The 22,514-nt window shown below is 45.7% G+C and overlaps 1 protein-coding gene across 1 annotated transcript in view; it reads left to right on the forward strand.

Annotated features, from left to right (window-relative positions):
• Window positions 1-22,514, forward strand: part of pcdh15b (protocadherin-related 15b) — an 843,531-nt gene that overhangs the window by 673,833 nt on the left and 147,184 nt on the right. The gene's annotated exons all lie outside the window — the stretch shown is intronic.

Raw genomic sequence — 22,514 nt, forward strand, 5'->3', positions numbered from 1 at the left:
TTCCGGCAGAGGGTGTTGCTCTTCATTACCACTGGGGCCAGAATCTGACAGTCTGCCCCCATGTAGCCTTCCTTCTGAGCAGGTGACTGCCCAATTGTTCCTGGCAACCTTGCTCTCTGCTCTTCTGCCACTGTGATCCCAGGGAGTGCTGATCCCGTTCAAAGCCCGGGCGCTGGGTTCCCACTCTCCCTGCCACCTGTACAGTGCCAAGAGTACCCCCTTACCAAGTGCAGAGTCCCCCTTTGCCCTACTGACCCACTTATGGTGCCAGCGTGATGTCCTGGGGCAGCCATGACTGGCTCCCCTCTCTTTAACAGCCTCCTTTCAGCTGATCTATTTCTGAAGGTGCCGATAACTCATGCGCCCCTTTAAAAATTTCAACTTCAAACCTTGACAAGCTCTTAATGAGATTTTAAATAGTTTTAATTGGCCTCAATGGGAAGGAGAGCAGGATACCAGTCCTGCCACCCCGCGTCCCCCCCCCCCCCCCCCCCCCGATGGTCTATGGCAGGTTTCTTACCCATATTGTCATAGATTTCAACCCGAATTGACTCTGACAGTCTCTCCTCTGAGGATGGGACTGCCATTTCACTGACTGTTAGAGTGCTGATCGACATTGTAACAGCTGCTTATTCACTTTGACCATACTTAATACCAGTTTCCCCTTTGCTGCTGTTTTGACAGTGTAGGTTTTTCCATCTTTATGAGAAGCGGAGATGGTCTTGTTGATCTTTTAATGCCTGGATATGGATGGTGGCGGGGAGAATTTATCAGCAATTGCCCATTTTCTCTCATCCTCCGAATGTGAAGGGGTTGACTCTTAATGAGGTATGGCAGCAGGCCATTGAGTGTCCTTTAGTGCTTTTATAAATAAAAACGTAGGTTGGCAACCTGATGTCATTTGGTGCTCTTGGACCACATTGACAATTAAGTAGTGCGAACCCCAAATTTTGCTCCACTGCTTTTCAGTGATTTTATTCTATTCCTGACAGAGGTCCTTTGTATCTGACTGTATTTGTCATGTAAGGCATACTGCATATTTTAGATGTAATTCTATTTACTATGGACCTTTTTGAACTTGTGTGAAATCCAAGAATGAAATTCTTTACATAACATATTGTGTGTACACATGCATGTACATGTGTGTGAGAGAAAATGCTGGCATCATGTGTCCCAGTTATCTCCTGCCCAGCAGCTACACATTACTCGAGTGAATGAAAGGCTTATAAGGCATTCTGACTATTTATCTCCAAGTGGTCATCTGTAAGCTATTACTTACCGTCTGCCAGTGATCAGATCACAATTTTTTATTCTTCGGTGAGGTTGCCAACAACTTCAACTATTTACAGCACACTACTTTATCAGTATCCATCACAAAACTGTGGGCATGAGCTAAAAAGCAATGCAGTCACCCCCATGAGCTCTGTAATACACAGTAGCCTATAATTTGCTGTCAAAATAGTGGCAAGGCTAATGGCACTACCCCTGTTGTTCCTAAAGGGCAGTGGGGGTGAATAGCTACCTGTAACACTCAAAAAAAGCTTTATCCATTGACTTTTTTTATTCGTTCTTGAGGTGTGTGCGTTGCTGGCAAAGCCAGCATTTATTGCCCATCCCTAATTGCCCTTGAGTAGGTGGTGGTGAGCCGCCTTCTTGAACCACTGCAGTCCATGTGGTAAAGGCTTAGAAGATATGTCACACTCAAAGAAAAAAGAACACCAGATCCTAATAGTTTTAATAGAGCATTTGGACCTTGGCTGCTGGGATAGATATGATTCTATATCATCTGCTTGTTGGAGTGTTTTGCATATATAATTTGAAATTACCACTACTGTCTGGAACTGGAAGTGAGTCTATCCAAATAGTCTACGAGACTTGTATGGTACAGCTAGAAATGTGGGCAGAGTACCCATTGTCAGTCCTCTGTCAGAGTGGTTCTGGATTTGATCACAAAGATGTGCAACTGTAGTCCAGGGTGATCCATGCTTTAATTTTCTCTATATGGCAAAGTGCTGATCAAATTCCAGTGGCAGGGTTGAATGCCTTATGGATTATGGTAGTGAAGATTTTCTCTGGTTGGTCTTTCCAGAAAAATTGTAACCACACTGGGGCAGATTTTTCTCTCTCATGTTTGTGCATTAAATAATCAGCTATGTAGAAAGAATCAAGGAAAATCAGTGATGACATTGCAGACCATAGTGAAGCCCTTTTGATTTTCCATCCATTAATATGGGATTGAAATCCTCTCCACCTGATTTTCCTCAATGCACTCCAATTCACCTGCCAGCTCAAAGCTTCTCAGTACATCAGCTTGTGACTTCCCATAGACCTGAGAGAGGCTGGTACAAATGCTTCTTCAGACCTGGCTATAGATCTCCCAGCTACAGTGGTGAGTGGTAAAAGCTGTATGTGCTCATCTCTAGTAATTTGGTTGGGTGCTTCTGCTAAGTTCAGTAAAGTCAACAGAGCCATTTATATGAGCTCCCATATGATCGAGCAGGTGATATAAAGCAACTTTAGATTCTCATAGTTAACGGATAATGGGTGTGCAGATAAAAGACAGACCATCTTACTGCCCTCGAATTATGAAAATCCCTTCATATTATGTAAGAAGATACCCACACACTGTACCTCTCATTAGTTATTCTTACAATATTTTATGCTTCAGAACTGACTTAGAGGTACTAGCACAGACCAAAGTCTTTGTATAGATGCCTACATATATTACATGTTGTTGGAACAGAACTGCATGATGAATGTATACAGTTGGCCTTGGGGTTCACCTTTGTGTCTTTATGAACTAGTAAGAAGTGAGAGTTCTGTCCCAGTTCACTACTCCCATTTATAATATCTCAGAATTCTACAGAAAATGCCTGTTCTTGGATTTTATTTGATGAGTAATTTTTCACAATAAAACATGAAGACAAGGGATAAATGACTGCTGCAACTGAATTGCTCCGAGCAGACACAGACAGAATTGGAAAGTGAATGGATAAATAGTGTGCTATATTCAGTGCTGAAAAGAACAAATCAGTGCCTCTATTAAGAAAATGGAGAGTAATGTTGACTGCCCACCTCTCGTCCATTAAGTGTTATAAGACACATTCAGTTAGGAACTTTCTTCTTCTTAGCTTAGTTATTGCACCTAATCTACATGGACTAGATAAACGACAGACACGCTGAGCTAAATCCCAAAATAGGGAGGTTAAAATTCAAAATATCTGAAACACAGAAACATAGAAAATTGGAGCAGGAGTAGGCCATTTGGCCCTTTGAGCCTGCTCCGCCATTCATTATGATCATGGCTAATCATCCAGCTCAGTAACCTGTTCCCGTTTTTGCTCCATATCCTTTGATCCCTTTCACCCCAAGAGCTATATCTAACTCCTTCTTGAAAACATACAATGTTTTAGCCTCAACTGCTTTCTGTGGTAGCGAATTCCACAGGTTCACCACTCTCTGGGTGAAGAAATTTCGCCTCATCTTAGTCCTGAATGGTTTACTCCATATCCTTAGACTATGACCCCTGGTTCTGGACTCCCCCACCATCGGGAACATCCTTCCTGCATCTACTCTGTCAAGTCCTGTTAGAATTTTATAGGTTTCTATGAGATCCCTCCTCACTCTTCTGAACTCCAGCGAATATAATCCTAACCGACTCAATCTCTCATCTTATGTCAGTCCCGCCATCCCAGGAATCAGTCTGGTAAACCTTCGCTGCACTCCCTCTATAGCAAGAACATCCTTCCTCAGATAAGGAGACCAAAACTGCACACAATATTCCAGGTGTGGCCTCACCAAGGCCCTGTATAATTGCAGCAAGACATCCCTGCTCCAGTACTCAAATCTTTTGGCTATGAAGGCCAACATACCATTTGCCTTTTTTACTGCCTGTTGGACCTGCATGCTTATCTTCAGCAACTGGTGTACAAGAACACCCAGGTCTCGTTGCATATTCCACTCTCTCAGTTTATAGCCATTCAGATAATAATCTGCCTTCCTGTTTTTGCTACCAAAGTGGATAACCTCACATTTATCCACATTATACTGCATCTGCCGTGCATTTGCCCACTCACTCAACTTGTCCAAATCACCCTGAAGCCTCTCTGCATCCTCCTCACAACTCACCCTCCCATCCAGTTTTGTGTCATCTGCAAATTTGGAGATATTACATTTAGTTCCCTCATCGAAATCATTAATATATATTGTGAATAGCTGGGGTCCCAGCACCGATCCTTGCGGTACCCCACTAGTCACTGCCTGCCATTCGGAAAAAGACCCATTTATCCCTACTCTTTGTTTCCTGTTTGCCAACCAATTTTCTATCCATCGCAATACACTACCCCCAATTCCATGCACTTTAATTTTACATGCTAATCTCTTACTTTGTCGAAAGCCTTCTGAAAGTCCAAATAAACCACATCCACTGGCTGCCCCTCATCAACTCTACTAGTTACATCCTTGAAGAATTCTAGTAGATTTGTCAAGCATGATTTCCCTTTTGTAAATCCATGCTGACTCCGTCTGATTCTACCACTGTTCTCCAAGTGCTCTGCCATAAAACCTTTGATAATGGACTCTAGAATTTTCCCCACTACCGATGTCAGGCTGACTGGTCTATAATTCCCTGCTTTCTCTCTACATCCCTTTTTAAAAAGTGGGGTTACATTAGCTACCGTTCAATCTGTAGGAACTGTTCCAGAGTCTATAGAATCTTGGAAGATGACCGCCAATGCATCCACTATTTCTAGGGCCATTTCCTTAAGTACTCTGAGATGCATACCGTCAGGCCCTGGAGATTTATCGGCCTTCAATCCCATCAATTTCCCCAACACCATTTCTCTACTAATACTGATTTCCTTCAGTTCTTCTCTCTCACTAAACCCTGTGTTCCCCAACATTTCTGGTATGATATTTGTGTCCCTCTTTGTGAAGAAAGAACCAAAGTATGCATTTAGTTGGTCAGCCATTTCTTTATTCCCCATAATAAATTCCCCTGTTTCTGACTGTAAGGGACCTACATTTGTCTTCACTAATCTTTTTCTCTTCACATACCTATAGAAACTTTTACAGTCAGTTTTTATGTTCCCCGCAAGCTTGCTCTCATACTCTATTTTCCCCGTCTTAATCAACCCCTTGGTCCTCCTTTGCTGAATTCTAAACTGCTCCCAATCCTCAGGTCTGTTGTTTTTTTTGGCGAATTTATATGCCTCTTCCTTGGATCTAATGCTATCTCTAATTTCCTTTGTAAGCCATGGTTTGGCTACCTTTCCCGTTTTACTTTTGCGCCAGACAGGAATAAACAATTGTTGCAGTTCATCCATGCGCTCTTTGAACATTTGCCCTTGCCTTTCCACCGTCGTCCCTCTAAGTAACGTTTCCTAATCCATCATAGCCAACTCGCACCTCATAGCTTCGTAGTTTCCTTTACTGAGATTCAGGACCCTAGTCTCAGAATCAACTATGTCACTCTCCATCTTGATGAAGAATTCTATCATATTATAGTCACTCATCCCCAAGGGGTCTCGCACAACTAGATTGTCAATTATTCCTCTCTCATTACACAATACCCAGTCTAGAATGGTCTGTTCTCTAGTTATATTGGTCCAGAAAACCATCCCGTATACACTCCAAGAATTTCTCCTCTATGGTATTGTGACTAATTTGATTTGCCCAATCTATATGCAGATTAAATTCACCCATAATTACAGATGTTCTTTTATCACATACATCTCTAATTTCCTGTTTGATGCCATTCCCAACATCACCGCTACAGTTTGGGGATCTATATATAACCCCCCATTAATGTTTTTTGCCTCTTAGTGTTTCTCAGCTCTACCCATACAGATTCCACATCATCAGAGCTAATATCTTGTCTCACTATTGCGTTAATTTCCTCTTTAACCAGCAATGCAACTCCACTGACTTTTGCTTTTTGTCTGTCCTTCCTAAATACTGAATACCCCTGGAGTTTTATTTCCCATCACCTTGCAGCCATGTCTCCGTAATCCCGACTATATCATACCTGTTTACATCTATTTGCGCAATCAATTCATCCACTTTATTGCGAATGCTCCGCACGTTAAAGCACTAAGCCTTAAGGCTTGTCTTTTTAACATTACTTGGCCCCTTCCCACTATTTTTCACTGTGACCCTGTTTGATTCTGGCCCTTGATTTCTCTGCCTGTCACTTTTCGTATTCCCCTTACTGTCCTTTGTTCTTGTCTTTGATCTCCCCTCCTCTGACTCCTTGCAAAGGTTCCCATCCCCCTGCCATTTTAGTTTAAACCTTCCCAACCACTCTAGCAAATACTCCCCCTATGACATCAGTCCCGGTCCTGTCCAGGTGTAACCCGTCCAGTTTGTACTGGTCCCACCTCCCCCAGAACCGGCCCCAATGTCCCAGGAATCTAAAACCCTCCCCCTCACACCATCTCTTCAGCCACGTATTCATCCGATATATCCTGCTATTTCTATTCTGACTAGCACGTGGCACTGGTAGTAATCCTGAGATCACTACCTTTGAGGTCCTACTTTTCAACTTAATTCCTAACTTCCTATATTCTGCTTTTAGGACCGCATCCTTTTTTTACCCATGTCGTTTGTACCAATGTGTACCACGACCATTGGCTGTTCACCCTCCCCCTTCAGAATGTCCTGTAACCGCTCTGAGACATCCTTGACCCTAGCACAAGGGAGGCAACATACCATCCTGGAGTCTCTTTTGTGGCCACAGAAATGCCTATCTATTCCCCTTACAACTGAATCCCCTATAACTATTGCATTCCCACACTTTTTACTCCTCCCCTGTGCAGCAGAGCCAACCATGGTGCAACAAAACAGGAACCAAACCCACTTCGCAGGAAGTGGGTTGGTCATTAAAATATTATAATGAGGCTGCATGCCTTCATTTTCACAGTCACTCTATTTTTAACTCATGTCAGCCTGGTTTCTAAGGCTGTCGGAAAACCAACAGGTAAAAGGAAGCAAGAAGGTCTGAATCTATCAGGTATGTTCTTTTGCAGCACAGCTTGTACTGTACAAGTTCACCAGTAAATCGCTCCCCCACCACCCCATAATCCCTGTTGCTGTGATCTCTCTGCTTCCCAACCCCACCAGAGGACAACCCGCACCCTTCCCCCTCAACCAGCATCACAGAAACAGGAGGAGGCCATTTAGCCCCTCGAGCTTGTTTTGTCATTCAACGGGCTTATGGCTGTTTTGTGACCTAACTCCATATATATCTGCCTTTGCTCCATATTGCTCAATACCTTTGGATAACACAAATCTATCAATATCAGTTTTAAAATTAACAATTGATCTAGCATCAATTGCCATTTACACAAGAGGCTTCCAAACTTCTACCATCCATTGCGTGAAATGTTTCCTCATTTCATTCCTGAAAGATCTGGCTCTAATTTTTTTAGACAACGCTCCCTAGTCCTAATCTCTCCAACTACCAGAAATAATTTCTCCCAATCTAGCCTATCTGTTCCCCTTAATATCTCAAAAACTTCAATCAAATCATCCCTTAACCCTTGGAGTTCAGGTTTCATTCTAGTAAATCTATGAGAAACTCCCTCCAAAACCCTGACCATCATCTGCCCCCCACCCCCTACCACTATCTTTTTTCTTCCAACCACCATTACCCCACCTCCCTTCCATGACTGCCGCCTGCCCCACCCGACTACTTTCAGAATCCCCGACCACCATTTGACCCTTCGTCCACCATCTTGCCCAACCATCATCGGACCCCCAACAATCATTGGATCCTCGACCATCATTGGACACTCACTCTGCTATCTCTCTCACTACTCCCCGACCCCCTGCCCACTGGACCTACCTGCTCCTAGGCCAGCTCGGTTGCAGCCTTGTGCTGTAGGAGTTCCCGCCCGACAGGGCACCAGCCTGTCAATCAGGCAGGCTGTAGGCAGGAAACCTATAGAAAAAATTTAAAGATGTCCTGGAGTTAAAATATACAGGTCGTTTGGGAAATTGTACTTCAGATTTACCCAACCTCTCCATACGGAACGCATCTCCAAGCTAAAAGTCCAGGCCACTGTAAAATCTGGTAGAAAATGGACATTTCCAGAGAACTAAATCCTACTTGCCAGTATCACTGATTATTGGGGTGGAAATTCTTCTCGGCTGGCTCTCAGACTCAGAATCTGTGCTGCACAAGCAGCACAAGTCCCAAGAGGCTGGGCCCAAGGCTGGCCTGAAATCGGACGAAGGGTCTCATTTCAATATGTTTGGAGAGCTCCCGGTACCTGTTGTGCCTCCACAGGTAGTTCCCCTATTTTCAAAAACTAATTTGGAGCTGCTGTCTCATTAACAGTGAATGCTGTAAGGGGAGGGGGAAGGAGAGTGGGATGTGGCCGATTGTGACCAGCAGGAGCGGTTAGGGGTGCTGTGGGGCTGAAAGGAGCACTCTTGACGCCACTTGACTACATGTGAATTTAAAAGAAAAATTTTGATCTTACTGTTTTGGTGGCAACAGCTTGCTAAGTTTCACCCATGTCTGTAAACCTCTGCAGGACAGCCCAATTTCCATGAGGGGTCCTAAAGCAGGTGTCAGACCACTCATTGTCTTATACAAACGGCTTAACACCTGCTGTGGTGACTACCTGGATGCTTGAAAATGGTCCAATGCCATTATTCCTTTGAACATTTTCCAGGCATTCTTTGGCACTGGGCATAACCCTGCCAGATGTGCATTTTTGCCCACATTTTTTGTATGGAAAATGGCAAATTTTACCCCAATGTGTTTTTTAAAAAGTGGGGAGTAATTTTAATTTTGCTTACTGTGTGTTAAAATATGCCAATACTGGATTCATATAGGGATCAATTTTAACCTAATGTGCCCATTGGGAAACTGATGGAATTGGGTGCAATATTGGTTTCAATGGGCAAGGTGTAAAATTGATGTTTCACCCATTCCTGTCAGTTTTCTGACAGGCAGGGTGGGTTAAAATTGCCTCCTATATTTATGCAGTACCGGAATCTTTTGACCAAGCCTGCCAGCCTGCAGCGAACAACCAACTCTTGGTCCCGAATTCGACGAGGTATTAGGAATACGATAATTCTCTTTTTACCACAATCTACAGGTAACAAGACATGGCTTTGATCACGTTAGCATTGATGTGTTTAGTTTTTAGCCCTCTACCAGTTTCAAACTATTCAACAAGGGTTATTGAGGCTAAAGGCTTACCTTCCATGTTTATGCCAAAAACACAAAATATACTACAGTTGTACCTCAGTCAAAAGGTTCTGCACAAATGCTGTCAGTGACCTGTTGTCCTTGGTCCTCTCGATTACAGTTTTGGCAGATACCTTTTCGAAGCATAACAATAAATACAGAGCTAGCTATTGCTTGTTGAACCAGGAGAGAGCCTGTTGTTGATTGACTCAATATAATTTCTTTCTGTATCCCTATCAGCTACCGGAATTAATTTGATATAAATCATACCCTACTCAGTCTTTTGCTAGTGATTTCACTTTACATTCAACTGTGTCACTCTGATCTCAGTGTTGAGTGCAGTACCTCTTGCAGTCATCCACAGCCTATGACAGGTAATGGAGATCTTGTTTCCTTTAAGTTATTCAAAGACAAAGCCTCGATTTTCCTAATCGCACAGCAAAAGAATTGGATTAGTATTCAAAGATATAGAAGATACTGTCCAGATCTCAGTAATGAGTAATAAAAATATCGTTACAAAATATCGCTATAAAACACCAGAAATAGTGACTTTGGATCCTGCTGTGCCTGTTCAGAATTGGTATAAATGCAGAAAACTGCATACTCTAGTCTTTTACATGGGGCCAGAGCTATGTTAATCAGTTAAGTGGGATTTCAGCAAAAATATCTTGGAATTAGAGCATGGCAACCCGACCCAAACCCGATGGGACCCGACAACATGTCGGGTTCGAGTTGGGTTGGGTCGCTCTTCCTGGTCCGGCATTCGGGCTCGGGTCAGGCCGGGTTGAACACAGTGACAGCCAGGACGTCAAGGCGGGAAACACTGCACACATCTGCAGTGAGCGATTCCATCCAAGGTAGAGCACAACCTCTTTAATATAATCAAATTTATTCCGGTGGTTGGGTCAGGTCGGGTCGGGCACGGGAAAAAATGAAAGGACTCGGGCCGGGTCGGGCTCGGGTCGGATGTGGTTCTGTCGGGCTCGGGTAGGGTTTCATTTGCATACCTGAGCAGGCCTTTACTTGGAATCATTACAAGTGGTTGAGAAAATTTGCATGTAGTGATGGTTCAGCATAACATCAGTTATAAACAGATTTCCTCTGAATTAAAATGCTGCAACTCTGCTCTTCAGCTGAAACATTCCAGGAAATCACATGCCCAGTTTCTCAATTCCTCTTGCAAGTCTAACCAACATGTATCACTACTTATCTTGGGCCATGCCATCATTCCTCCTTCTTCTGTCAAGTTTCTTGGCCTCATTATCACTTCTGATGTAAAATGGAACGTTTACTTCTCCGTTGCTAAAGATGCCAGCAAGAAATTCCACTCCTTCTTGCATGCCGAACATTTCTTTTCCATTGAACAATTCATAATTATTTCTAAAGTCCAAAGATTTCCAAGGTTTGACTGTTGCTCCCATATCTCGGCACACTTTTCAGCCACCTTTCTCACACTCTTAAATTGTAAGAATACAAGAAAAGGCTTATTATCCCAAAGGCAAGCGTTTGATCTCTTGTTGTCAACCTTTCTCTTGCACTCTTTCCATTACAGTTTTCTGCTTTCTCCCTAATTTATCAATACTACTGTGGGCTGTGCTCCTCTTAACTTTCCTCTCCTTTACTTGCTAAGCTGCAGGTATTACATTCTCTTCCCTGGAACCCTGCCATGTTGAAATCACGATTCATTTAATCTCCTACTCTAACACAGTCCTTCCCAGAACCTCAAAACTGTGGAACTGCATATTGCCATCACTTCTTCCTTTTCTTCTATAATCTTCAGGCTTTAAGACCAAAGTTCAATGTCACCTAATCACTACTTCTTTACTTCACTTGTCTTTTAGTATTTCCAGCCTTGGTGATATCCAATACCGAGGGATTTTATCTTGGTTTCTAAATTTAAAGAAAAAATTCCAGCATGGGTGTAATGGACCAAATGGCCTCCTTCCGTGCTGTAACCATTCTATGATACTGTTTCCCAACCGCACGCAATAGAGCTCATAACGTTTATGGAGCAATTTATTTTCCCATTAATAAGAAGTACTGAAATATTTCTTGTACCATGATTAAAGATGAGCCCTCCAGGTCTGCCATTGCAGCAGTTTCAAATAACAAATTTTCTTACTTTATTGTAACTTCGATAGCCTTTCAATGATACCAATCAAGGCATTCCATGTGCCTTGAGACATTTTACTCTGTTAAACAGGCTATATAAATGTAAGAAGTTGTTGCTGATACAGAATTCAATATTTATTTGAATGCTAACATTCCACTTGTTAAATTGCACTTGCACTTTTGAGATCTCATCCATCCACTGCACATTCAGATATATATGAAACATATAGAAATTATTTATATTGTAATTGTAATAGTATCTGCAGTTCTGCTCAGGTGTGTTCAACAACAACTTACATTTCTGTAGTGCTGGCTACCTACTGAAGGGCATCTTAGGGTGATTAGTGGGTGCGTAGCAGGATGAAAATAGCAGGGAGGGTTGTGAGGAGACAAAAGCAAAATCATCGAGCAGGATTGTAAGGAGGCTTTTGAGGCCAGGGAGGTAAGTGATCAGGTGAGAAAGGCTAATGCTGGGGACATAATGGCTGCTGATTTTGGAGCGGAAGGAGCAGAACATAAGAAGTAGATGTGTGTCAGAGCAGGAGAAGGTGAATATGTGCAGAGAGCTGTACAAGGTTTACTTAATTTGTATTAATGTTGATAAAAGATATTGTTCCAAGATTTTCTCAATCAGTACATCTTGCAATCATTCTGACTTATCAGAAATGTAAGGTTGGAGGAACAATCTGAACTTACAATTTCATATTGACATTAGCTTTTATGTAGATTTAAATCAAGCTGTAATAATTTTGGGGTGCAGGGAAAATCTCAAGTGGCATATTTACTGATCTATTTTATGCTTATGACTGATGGGGATGTTTACTGCCAAAATTGCAGAAATTCTGTTGAGCTCATTTGCATGCTTCAAACACAGTATCAATACATTCCTGCCCTCTGGCAGGGATTTGCACATTGGTGGGAGTGGAAACAAATGTGTAACTACAGATCTGCAGCCATGAATCCTGGTGCAAGCAATGGGACCTTTTTGGTTGCTGGTGATGAGGCTAGGAGATGTCTGGGGGTGGTGGGGCAGGGTTGGGGTTGGATGGGGAAAGTGGGGAAATATAGGGTGAAATCATAGGCCCTTCTTTGTTTTTTACCGTCTGCTTATCCCCTGGGAACCCCATGGGCCTTCCAGTCCACAGAAGGCCCCAACATAAGCCTCACCATTAGTTGCCCCTGCATAAGCAGATGAACAGGCAGGAGACTGGGAATGCTCCATTCTGCATCATCCTTATGCTAGGCTTGTGTTTACTGCAGGTTGCAGGCCCAGTTACCTGATTTCTAGGCAACACAGGAAGCCTTCAGCAGCTCTGTGGGAGCAGAGACCTGATGCAATGAGCCTGTTCCCCCATTGTTTTGTCATTGTGCCTGGGAACTGAGCACTGCCCAGGAACAATGAAGAAGAAAATCTGCCCTCAAATATTTAGGAGACAGAGTCACTCCAAATACATGTATATTTCAAATGAGTTGAAATTCTATTTGGTGCTGCCAGAATGTGATAAAATGACTCACAGTTTCACAGCTTTTACCCTGTTTGAAAAAACAGCCTGACCAGTAGCATCCATCCTATTTTGATCTGACAGCTGTTAGCAGCCAAAAACAGCAGGGCTCCGGAAGGAAGCAATCTTCTTCCAACAGAACTCATCAGCTAAAAAAGATTGTCTTTCTTAGAAGATAACATAAAAAAGGCAATTGGGCTGTATGCTTTATACATTGAATACCAAATCACAAATGTGTTGCTGAGCTTGTACAAGACATTGGTTAGGTAACAGCTACAATATTGCATGTAGTTCTGGGCACCCTGTCATAGAAGTTTATTTGAGCCACGGAAAAGGAACAGTGCAGATGTACTAGAATGATACCAAGAAACAGATACTGTAGTGATTAAAGAAAGGCTGAAAAATTGTATACTTTTCATTGGAACTAAAATGCTTTCAAAAGGTAAATAGTGGAAGGTTCTCCCCACTCGTCAGCAAATTGTTAATGAAATGGTGTAGACCCAGGAGTATCACATGAATAAGTGGGGAATAGGGTAGTTTTTTTTCACATGGGAGAATGCTTAGACCATGGAGGCCTAGAAATTTGTTGATGCTACGCCTGTTCTAAGGCATTAATTGGACACCGAAGAGTCCATTATGGCGAATGGTCTGTATGTGCCATTTGAGCTGGAAGTGAACAGACCACCATATTTATAAATGCTCTCATATAAATATTCAGGGCCATGCTTGAAACAGGCATATGCAAATAGGAGGCCTAACACCTGTTTCAGGCCCCTTCCAGAAATTGGACTGCCTGGAACACAGCCAGCTTCAGGCCTTTTGCTTTCAGGATAACCATGTACGCATTTGGTCTAACAAGTAGTTCTTCAAGGATCTGCTGGAGGCCACCACAAAAAAGATAAGTTTTTTAAATAAAATACTTAGCTGAATGCGGAGTTGGGAAGAGAAGTCCTGCTTCTCCATCACCACAGCAATCCCAGAGACCGTTACCAGCCCCTTCAATTGCCCCACCCCACCGCTATCACCCTTCTTCTCTCCTGATTGCTTCCCCTGCCTCCCAGTTGTCTCTTACCCCATCCAGGAACTACCTGATGGTTACTGCTGGGGAGGCCGTGGCCCAGCTTATGAAACTGCCAAGCTGTTTCTGGATGCCCAATTGGTGTCTGTCACTCACCAGCAAAGGTGCAATTTTGGCGGAGCCTTTGACTTTTGGTGTGTACTCTCAGTGCAATGCTTGTTTCAGGCTTGAAAAGAGGCTGAAACAAATTAGATGTTTTACCAGAAGTGGTTTTTGAGGCAAAGACCATCACATTGGGCGTAGTTTTACCTGCCCCATGGATATGGGCTCGGAGGTGGTGGGGCGCAGGGGCGGGTACCTGTAAAATGGTGAAGGAATGTGTTGGAGCGGAACCCCGATATCTTCCTGCCACCGGACAAATTTCCCAGGAGCGGTCAGGCAGCAGGATTGGGAATACGCAGGCTGGCAGAGATGAAGCTGTTAAGCAGCCAATTAAAGACGATTCTGAAATGGATATTAAATTTCCCCTGGGGCTCAGGGTTCCATGGAGAATTAGTGGCTCACCTGCTCAAAGGAGGCAAAAGCTCAATGGCAGGTGAGTAGTGGCTGGAAGTGGCAGCCGTTGAGTATAGCTGCATTGTCAAACAGGCAGGCTGAGGTTCAGTTAGGCAAAGTATTGAAAAGTTGGAGGCATTGCACAGTGTGAGCCCATATAAGAAGGCATTTATTGGAAAGGTACGCAGTACTAGGAAGTTGAGAGGCTTTGAGCTGTGAGTGCTCCAATTCTCAATGGGTGGTATGCACTGAGAGTGAGGAGGACAGTGGGAGAGAGAGATCGGTTCAGCCACATGGAGCGGGGCTGCAACAGACAGAGGAGCAGCAGCCTCATGAGGGTGCGAGGGGACGCAGACGAGAAGGGCGCATAGGGCCAATAATACAGGCTAATATTCACAGAAGGCACAACCCAGCTGAAAGGAGTTACAGACAGAGGCTAAACTTCAGGGAGCTGTTGGAGGACCAGTGTCTCCGAAGACTGGTGGTAGGTGGTAGCAGATGTGTGCGGAATGCTGGAGGAGCAGTTGAGGCCAATGGGATGTGGTGGCCACCCATTGCCTGTGGTGGCCACCCATTGCCTGTGGTGGTGAAGGTGACAGTGGCACTTGACTTTTACACCTCAGAGATCTTCTGGAGATATATGTGGGATCTCTCAGTCAGCGGCCCATCGCTGCTACAAGCATGTGATGGATGCCATGTACCTGAGGGCAGGGCAATACATCAGGTATTGCACTGATCCGACCAGTCAGGCTGAGAGGGCAATAGGATCTGGGCCATCGCTGGATTTCCTCAGGTTCAGGGGGAAATCGACTGTCTGCATGTAGTCATCAAGGCTCCTGCAGAGCAGCCAGGGGCCTTCGTGAACAGGAAGGGGTTCCACTCACTGAATGTTCAATTAGTCTGCGACCACTGTAAAAGGATCCTCCAGGTGTGTGCATGGTTCCCAGGAAGCTGCCACAACTTGTACATCCTGAAGCAGTCCCAGATCCCTCAGCTCTTCAGGCCACCCGAACACCTTTGTGGATGGATACTGGATGACAAGCGTTAAGCATTAAAGACATGACTGCTTACACCTGTGCAGAACCCCAACACACAGCCAGAGAATACCTACAACTGCTGCCATGTGACTACATGGGCCACCATTGAACAGGCCATAGGCCTTCTGAAAATGAGATTCAGATGCCTGGATAGATCTGGGGGAGCCATGCAATATGTCCCATCAAGGATCTTGCGAATCTTGGTGGTGTGCTGCACTCTGCACAACTTGGTGCTCGAGAGGGGAGCAGCATCGGAGAACGACAACCACATTGAGTGAGCCACTTCCACCTCCGAGGAGAATGAGTTGGAGGAGATTGGAGACCAGACAGCAATTGGAAGTGCACCTACTGGTTCGATGTGAATGGGTATTGACACGTGTGCTAGGGAGTCACATGACTCATAAGCAGATATTTCTCCTGAGAAACCATTAAATGCCCCTAGAGACAAGACAGTCTTCTCCCTGAGGTAGCCTTGGTGGCCTATATTAAATGCCCTTACCATCCCAGTGGCCCTGTCATTACATCATTCCAAGTGTTACATTCACCATTGTCCTCATTCTGGGCCCACCTTTTCATGCCTTCCTTCACAAGTGCTCAACATCTAGTAATGGCCCACTGGTGCAAAAATGAAGAGATGATCCATTAAAGAATGCCTTACAAGAACTTTAATTTTCCACATACATCTAATACTTTGGCATTCAGCAAAAAACTATCACCCAGTGAGACTCCAAGAGCTGCTAGGCAGATTTATGCGAACACTTCCGGGTGCTCCTACATGGTGCTCTCCTCACGCTTCCAGTTGATGTAGAGGCAGGCTGCTGCCTTTTCTTCTCTGCACGAGATAGCCATGGTAGACAACCTTTGGGTGCCTGAGCTTTAGAGGGGCCCAGCACAAGGTTGGGGGAGCGGTGTTGGGGGGGTTGCTTTCTGCATCTGTGCAGGGTCAGCTCTGTCATCAGGTTTTCCTGTAGCATTCGTGGCACCATCAAAGGAGCCAAGGATCCACCCTTAATGCAAGGAACGCCTTGAGAAGAACCATCATAAACTTCAGGCAGCCACTCCTCCACCCTTTAAAGGCCCACCTGCCCTTCCCTGTTTACCTGGAGTGGTTGAGCACCTAGCAACGTGTCCAAATGTCTCAGGGCCATCTCACTTACCCACCTCTCAACACAGCTCATGGATGAGGCCATACTGTGGAGGTCAGCACACACCTGTTGCATCCACTGGGTGGTATGATGCATGTGGCTCTCCATGAGGGACACCATTTCTCAATAGAGGAGGGCATGCGCTCACAAGACAGAGACATGGCGCCACTCATGGAATGGACGGACTTTTCCATTGTATGGGCATAGTTGCAAACAGCCTCTGGGAACTCTGACAGATATCCACACGTTTCACGTTGCTGCTCCAGCATCTGCCACTTTGCTGATGACTCCTGAGGCTTGCCATCTGCATGAAGCTGAATATTGCTGGACCTCTTATCAATCCTCCAATTGGGAGTGGTCGCAACTGTCGCTGCCTCTGTTACTTGCTCATGCGGGTCTGTGCTGTGAACACCAACTGGTGCCAACCTTTGTAAACATGCATCAATGTCTACTGTCATGAGAGTATCTGCGTTGGTCGAGGGTGCACTAGACTGATGCAACGTTGTCTGCTCAGATGGTGGATCCTCCTCTGAGGTCTCCTGTTGTCCCGGAGCCGTCGTCAGTCCCTCTTTCACTACTGGACCTGTGGGAGAGACAAGAGTGTTGTTAACAAGTTGTATTTTCAACCAACTCCTGCTGCCTGTCCTTGATCTGGAGTTTCCTGTTTCATCAAGGCCACAGATGAGCCATATCTCATACTTGTCAGAAGGCTTGTTGCATGCAGCTATCACACTATGCTACTCACTCTCTATGGGATCTACCCTCACCTTGCCCTCAGAAATAGGCTGCCTTGCTGCAACCCATCCAAGTTCCATTGCCTCCTCCTCCATTGGAGTCACGACAGCTATGAATGGCACACCACCTCCAGTTCTTCTTCACTCCCTCGAATTGTGAGCGTGTTTCTCCTGCAAACATATAGATATACAGTGTCACTTTTCCCATAGCCCAGCTGTGCTCGTCAGCCTGTGCCACTGTCCATCATCGCACCACTTGGAGGCCTGCTGCAAGTGGCCATTCAGCCTTATCAATGCAGCGATCACCTCTGACTGACCATGGGCTCTGGTGTGAGTCAACTCTGCGTCTCACTGTGGATGCTCATCTCTGGTCATGCCCGATGCATGAGTTTGCTACCTCACCTCACATCTCATGAGTTCCATTTAAGAAATTGGTCTGTTCCCCTTGGAGAAGAGAAGATTAAGAGGAGGTTTGATAGAGGTGTTCAAAATCATGAGGTGTCTGGACAGAATAGATAGGGAGAAACTATTCCCATTGGCCAAAAGATCTAGAACCAGAAGACACTGATTTAAGGTGATTAGCAAAAGAAGCAATAGTGCCATGAGGAAAAACCTTTTTATGCAGTGAGTGGTTAGGATCTGGAATGCACTGGCTGAGAGTGTGGTGGGGGCAGATTCAATCAAGCCCTTCAAAAGAGAACTGGATAATTATCTGAAGAGAAAAAAATTGCAGTGCGACAGGAAGAGGCAAGGGATTGGGACTAGGTGAGTTGCTGTTGCAGAGAGCCAGCACAGAGACGAGGGGCTGAATGGCCTCCTTCTGCAATGTAACCATTCTATGATTCTATGACATGCAGGGCTGAGATTACAACTCGCAGCCACCCGCTCAGATACTGACACTGTGTATATCTTAGAGGATAGATTAGAGGACTTCATGTCGTGTTTGCAGACGTCTTTAAAGCGGAGACATGGACGACCGGTGGGTCTGATACCAGTGGCGAGCTTGCTGTACAATGTGTCTTTAGGGATCCTGCCATCTTCCATGCGGCTCACATGGCCAAGCCATCTCAAGCGCCGCTGGCTCAGTAGTGTGTATAAGCTGGGGATGTTGGCCATTGGCGGGCAGCCATAAAGGTAGGGCTAAAGATGAGATGCTGTTCCTCGAGCTTGCGTTGATGTTCACTGGAACACTGCAGCAATCCCAGGACAGAGATGTGAGCATGAGAGCAGGGGGGAAGGGACCCTGTCTCTCGATGCAGAAATCAACAAGCACATGGGAAAGGCTTCCACTGCGATGTCCAGACTGGCCAAGAGAGTGTGGGAAAATGGCGCACTGACACAGAACACAAAGTCCGAATGTATCAAGCCTGTGTCCTCAGTACCTTGCTCTATGGCAGCGAGGCCTGGACAACGTATGTCAGCCAAGAGCGACGTCTCAATTCATTCCATCTTCACTGCCTCCGGAGAATCCTTGGCATCAGGTGGCAGGACTGTATCTCCAACACAGAAGTCCTCGAGGCGGCCAACATCCCCAGCTTATACACCCTACTGAGTCAGCGGCGCTTGAGATGGCTTGGCCATGTGAGCCGCATGGAAGATGGCAGGATCCCCAAGGACACATTGTACAGCGAGCTCACCATTGGTATCAGACCCACCGGCCGTCCATGTCTCCACTATAAAGACATCTGCAAAAGCGAGATGAAGTCCTGTGACACTGATCACAAGTCGTGGGAGTCAGTTGCCAGCGATCGCCAGAGCTAGCGGGCAGCCATAAAGGCGGGGCTAAAGTGCGGTGAGTCGAAGAGACTTAGCAGTTGGCAGGAAAAAAGACAGAGGCGCAAGGGGAAAGCCAACTGTGTAACAGCCCCAACAAACAAATTTTTCTGCAGCACCTGTGGAAGAGCCTGTCTCTCTAGAATTGGCCTTTATAGCCACTCCAGGCGCTGCTTCACACACCACTGACCACCTCCAGGTGCTTACCCATTGTCTCTCGAGATAAGGAGGCCAAAGAAGAAGAGATTAGAAGGGGGAATCTGCATGTGGTGAAACAATGGCATGAGTGGGCTGCAGCCAGGGCAGTGGGCAAGGATAGTGCAGATACCGGCTTGCCAGAGGCCGAGGCCACACATGTATTCCGTTGCAGAGGACTCAGATGAGGACTTCAATGTGGCAGCCTACAGAAGAACTCTGATGAGTTTGCACAATAAAATTCTTGGTGTATTAAGTCTGCGGTCTATGACAAGCAGCATGGAGGCACCAACTTGGCACACGTCTTTGTGCAGAGCTTGGAGCCCATTCTTTCCAACATGGAAATGGGGGCCAACTCCGTTCAGACACTTGTGGAGCCAATCATGATGCAGCGCCTGATGGCCAATATCAGAGCTTCCATTACAGCACAAGCTGCAACTACCCTACGTCTGAGTGGTGCAGTGGAAGCTCTGACAGCTGTCATGCAAGGTCAACTTGCAAGCAAAGGCACACAGAAGATAGGTACTTGAGGAGCGCACAAGGGCAACTATTTGACTTCTGTGTTCAATACAGCATGATTTCATTCATCAATTTAGTTTGGAATATTTATTTTGTGGTGGCTTCTATTTTCGCATTGTGTCCATGCAGATGCTGTGATGGTCAATGACAGAGGGAAGGTAAGGTGTGGGACAGTTGGTGAATGGGGAATTGGGTTTGGGGTTATTGGTATTACAGCTTTTCATGGACAGCCTGGGCAGATAAGGGCTGTCTGGGTTGCTTCTTCCTCGTTATGCTACTCTTCCTCCTCATGCTCCCGTTCTTCAGCTGCTCGCTATATAGCTGATGGCAAGGGCTTTCCCCCCATGATGACAGAATTGTGCAGCATGCAGCAGACTGCCACAAATCTCAATGCCTGCTCTGGCAAGTAATGTTGCCTCTATTTTTTTTCCAAGGGCATGAGAGATTTCTTTAAGTGCGCAGCCCCTTTAAATTTTTTGCACAGCCACGCACGCAAAGTAATTTAAAGGGACTGACTTGTGTGCGATCTGCATGGGGACTTCCAAGCACGGCCGTGCAGCTTAGAGAAAACATTACTATTAAATGCAGCAGAGCTGCTCCAGAGCAGTCCAGGCAGCAGAAGCATTGGGCTTAATATTACCAGCCCTGTGGTGTCAGGGACTGTGGTGGGGGTGGGCCCTGGAAAATTCTTCTAGGAGAGGCCCGCCACGACCCCTGACGCCGTGAAGGTCCAGCCGCATTTTACCGGCGGTGGCAAGGCCTCGGTGCGGCCCCCCCCCCGCGACTCGGCGGCGAGGCCTCCGTGCAGCGTTGGGGCTTTCATTTCAATATGTCAATGAAGGGTAATGCATGCAAATTAACTTACCTTGTCCCAGCGGCCATCACACACTGAAATTCCAGCTGCCGGAATTCTGAGGCATGATACTGGTGGGGAGTGGGGAGGAGTGAAATCATCAGAGCGGGGTGGGGGTGCGGGGAGCGGGGAAATCTCTTTGTATTGGCTGTGGGGATGGTGGGAAGGGGTTGAAGGGCAAATGTTATGAGGTTGGGGGGTAAGTTCGAGTTGGGAATAAAGTTACATTTGGTGATAAAGGCCCAAAAGCAAACATGGGGGGAGGGGATGGTGGGAAGGGGCCTCCAGCTTTCATTTAATGTTTTTAACAAGATTCAGCATAATATGACTTTAAAAATTCAAATTTCATCTAAGGGCTTGATGCCCTTTAAAAATGGTGCCGGTGCCTGCGCAGTGGCGCCGGACGCCATTACCAGGGATGTAGCGGCCGCTCCCTCTACGTCATTGGGGGCGGCCACTTCACCCCCTCCATTTAAATGAGCCCCTGCATGAAATATTACGAGGGTTCAGCGACAACACATCCACGCGGGAAGACCAGCGAGATCAGAGCGCGCTGCCGTGATTTGCGGTGCGCTAATAAAATCCAGCCCATTGTTTCAGCACACCAGTGGTCTGCACTATCATGTTTCATGTGGCAGCATGGCTTTCACTGTATGCATGCTGTGCATGAGTTGCACACAGGAGTCATCAACCATATCATCAGTGGATCGCCCTTGTCACCCAGTAGCCAAACTTTAGTCAGGGTCAACTTAACTTGGTGGGTGTCGGAGATGTTGGGAAGGGTTGAAGTTTAAAGTTTGTGCAGTTTGGTGGGGGGGAAGGTCAGATGGTAAAGTAAGTGTTTTGGGGAGGGGGAAGGCCAAATAATTAATTTAATTGTTTTTGGGGGATTAGAGGGGCAAAAGAGATGTATTTATTTAATTTCATTAAATCTTTCTTTAAGTATTTAAATAAACCAGTAGGGCTAACAGCTCTTTAAAAATGGTGTCAGCGTCTGCACACAGGCAGCTGTCACCATTACCAGGGACGGACAGCCCGCCCCCTCCACGAGATTGGGAACAGCCCGCCCCGGCTATTTAAATGATCCGCCGTGTTTGGAATCGTGGTGGCTCTTTGGCGTGACGCCCATGGTGGCGGGTCGCCAACTTTTCGGCGGCAGGTTTATAAAATTCGGCCCATTGTTCCTCGCTGAGGTTCAGATAGAAGTATTGCTCCCTGAAGACCCTGGGCAGATTTGACCTCCTGTTGAGAGCCTTTCTGCCACTCCTCCTTCTCCCTCTTCCAGTAGCTTGCCCTGCTCTAAATGGCCTTTGTTCATTCTCCAAGTCATCCTGTAATGGTTACTAATGGGGAATGGCTACTTGTGCACCCATGTCTGGGACCAACTGGTTTGTGCAGAAGTCTTGAAGTCAGCAAAAAGTCCTTCAGCACCAGCTGCACCTCTCCCTGTAGACTTTTGCAACTTGAAACAATCAAAGAAAGCACCAAACATTTGTAGAATTGTAGCACCAACCAAAAGAAATCAACCAGCAACTAGCTTGTAAGAAGTGGATGATCCCTTTAAATAGAGCTGATATGTTCAGTTGCGCACAGTTAAAAGAGGGCTAGAGCATTGAGCTCCAAAATGGCATTGCTGGTATCAAATTAGTGTTGCATGCTGATTAATGTCATGATCTGCCTGCGCTGCATACTTCCAGCGGATGTTCATTGCCTGCACCAATATGACATCCAGTATGATTTGCCCCACAAGTGAGCGTGCATGCTGCAGATGCCATTTTGGAGCTGTAAGGGCAGTGGTAGGGCCCAAAAACAAGTGCTAATAAGCCCAATTTCTTGCCCATAATATTGCCCCATTTCCTATACATCTCTGCC

Source organism: Heterodontus francisci, chromosome 20, assembly GCF_036365525.1.
Source record: "Heterodontus francisci isolate sHetFra1 chromosome 20, sHetFra1.hap1, whole genome shotgun sequence".
NCBI lineage: Eukaryota > Metazoa > Chordata > Chondrichthyes > Heterodontiformes > Heterodontidae > Heterodontus > Heterodontus francisci.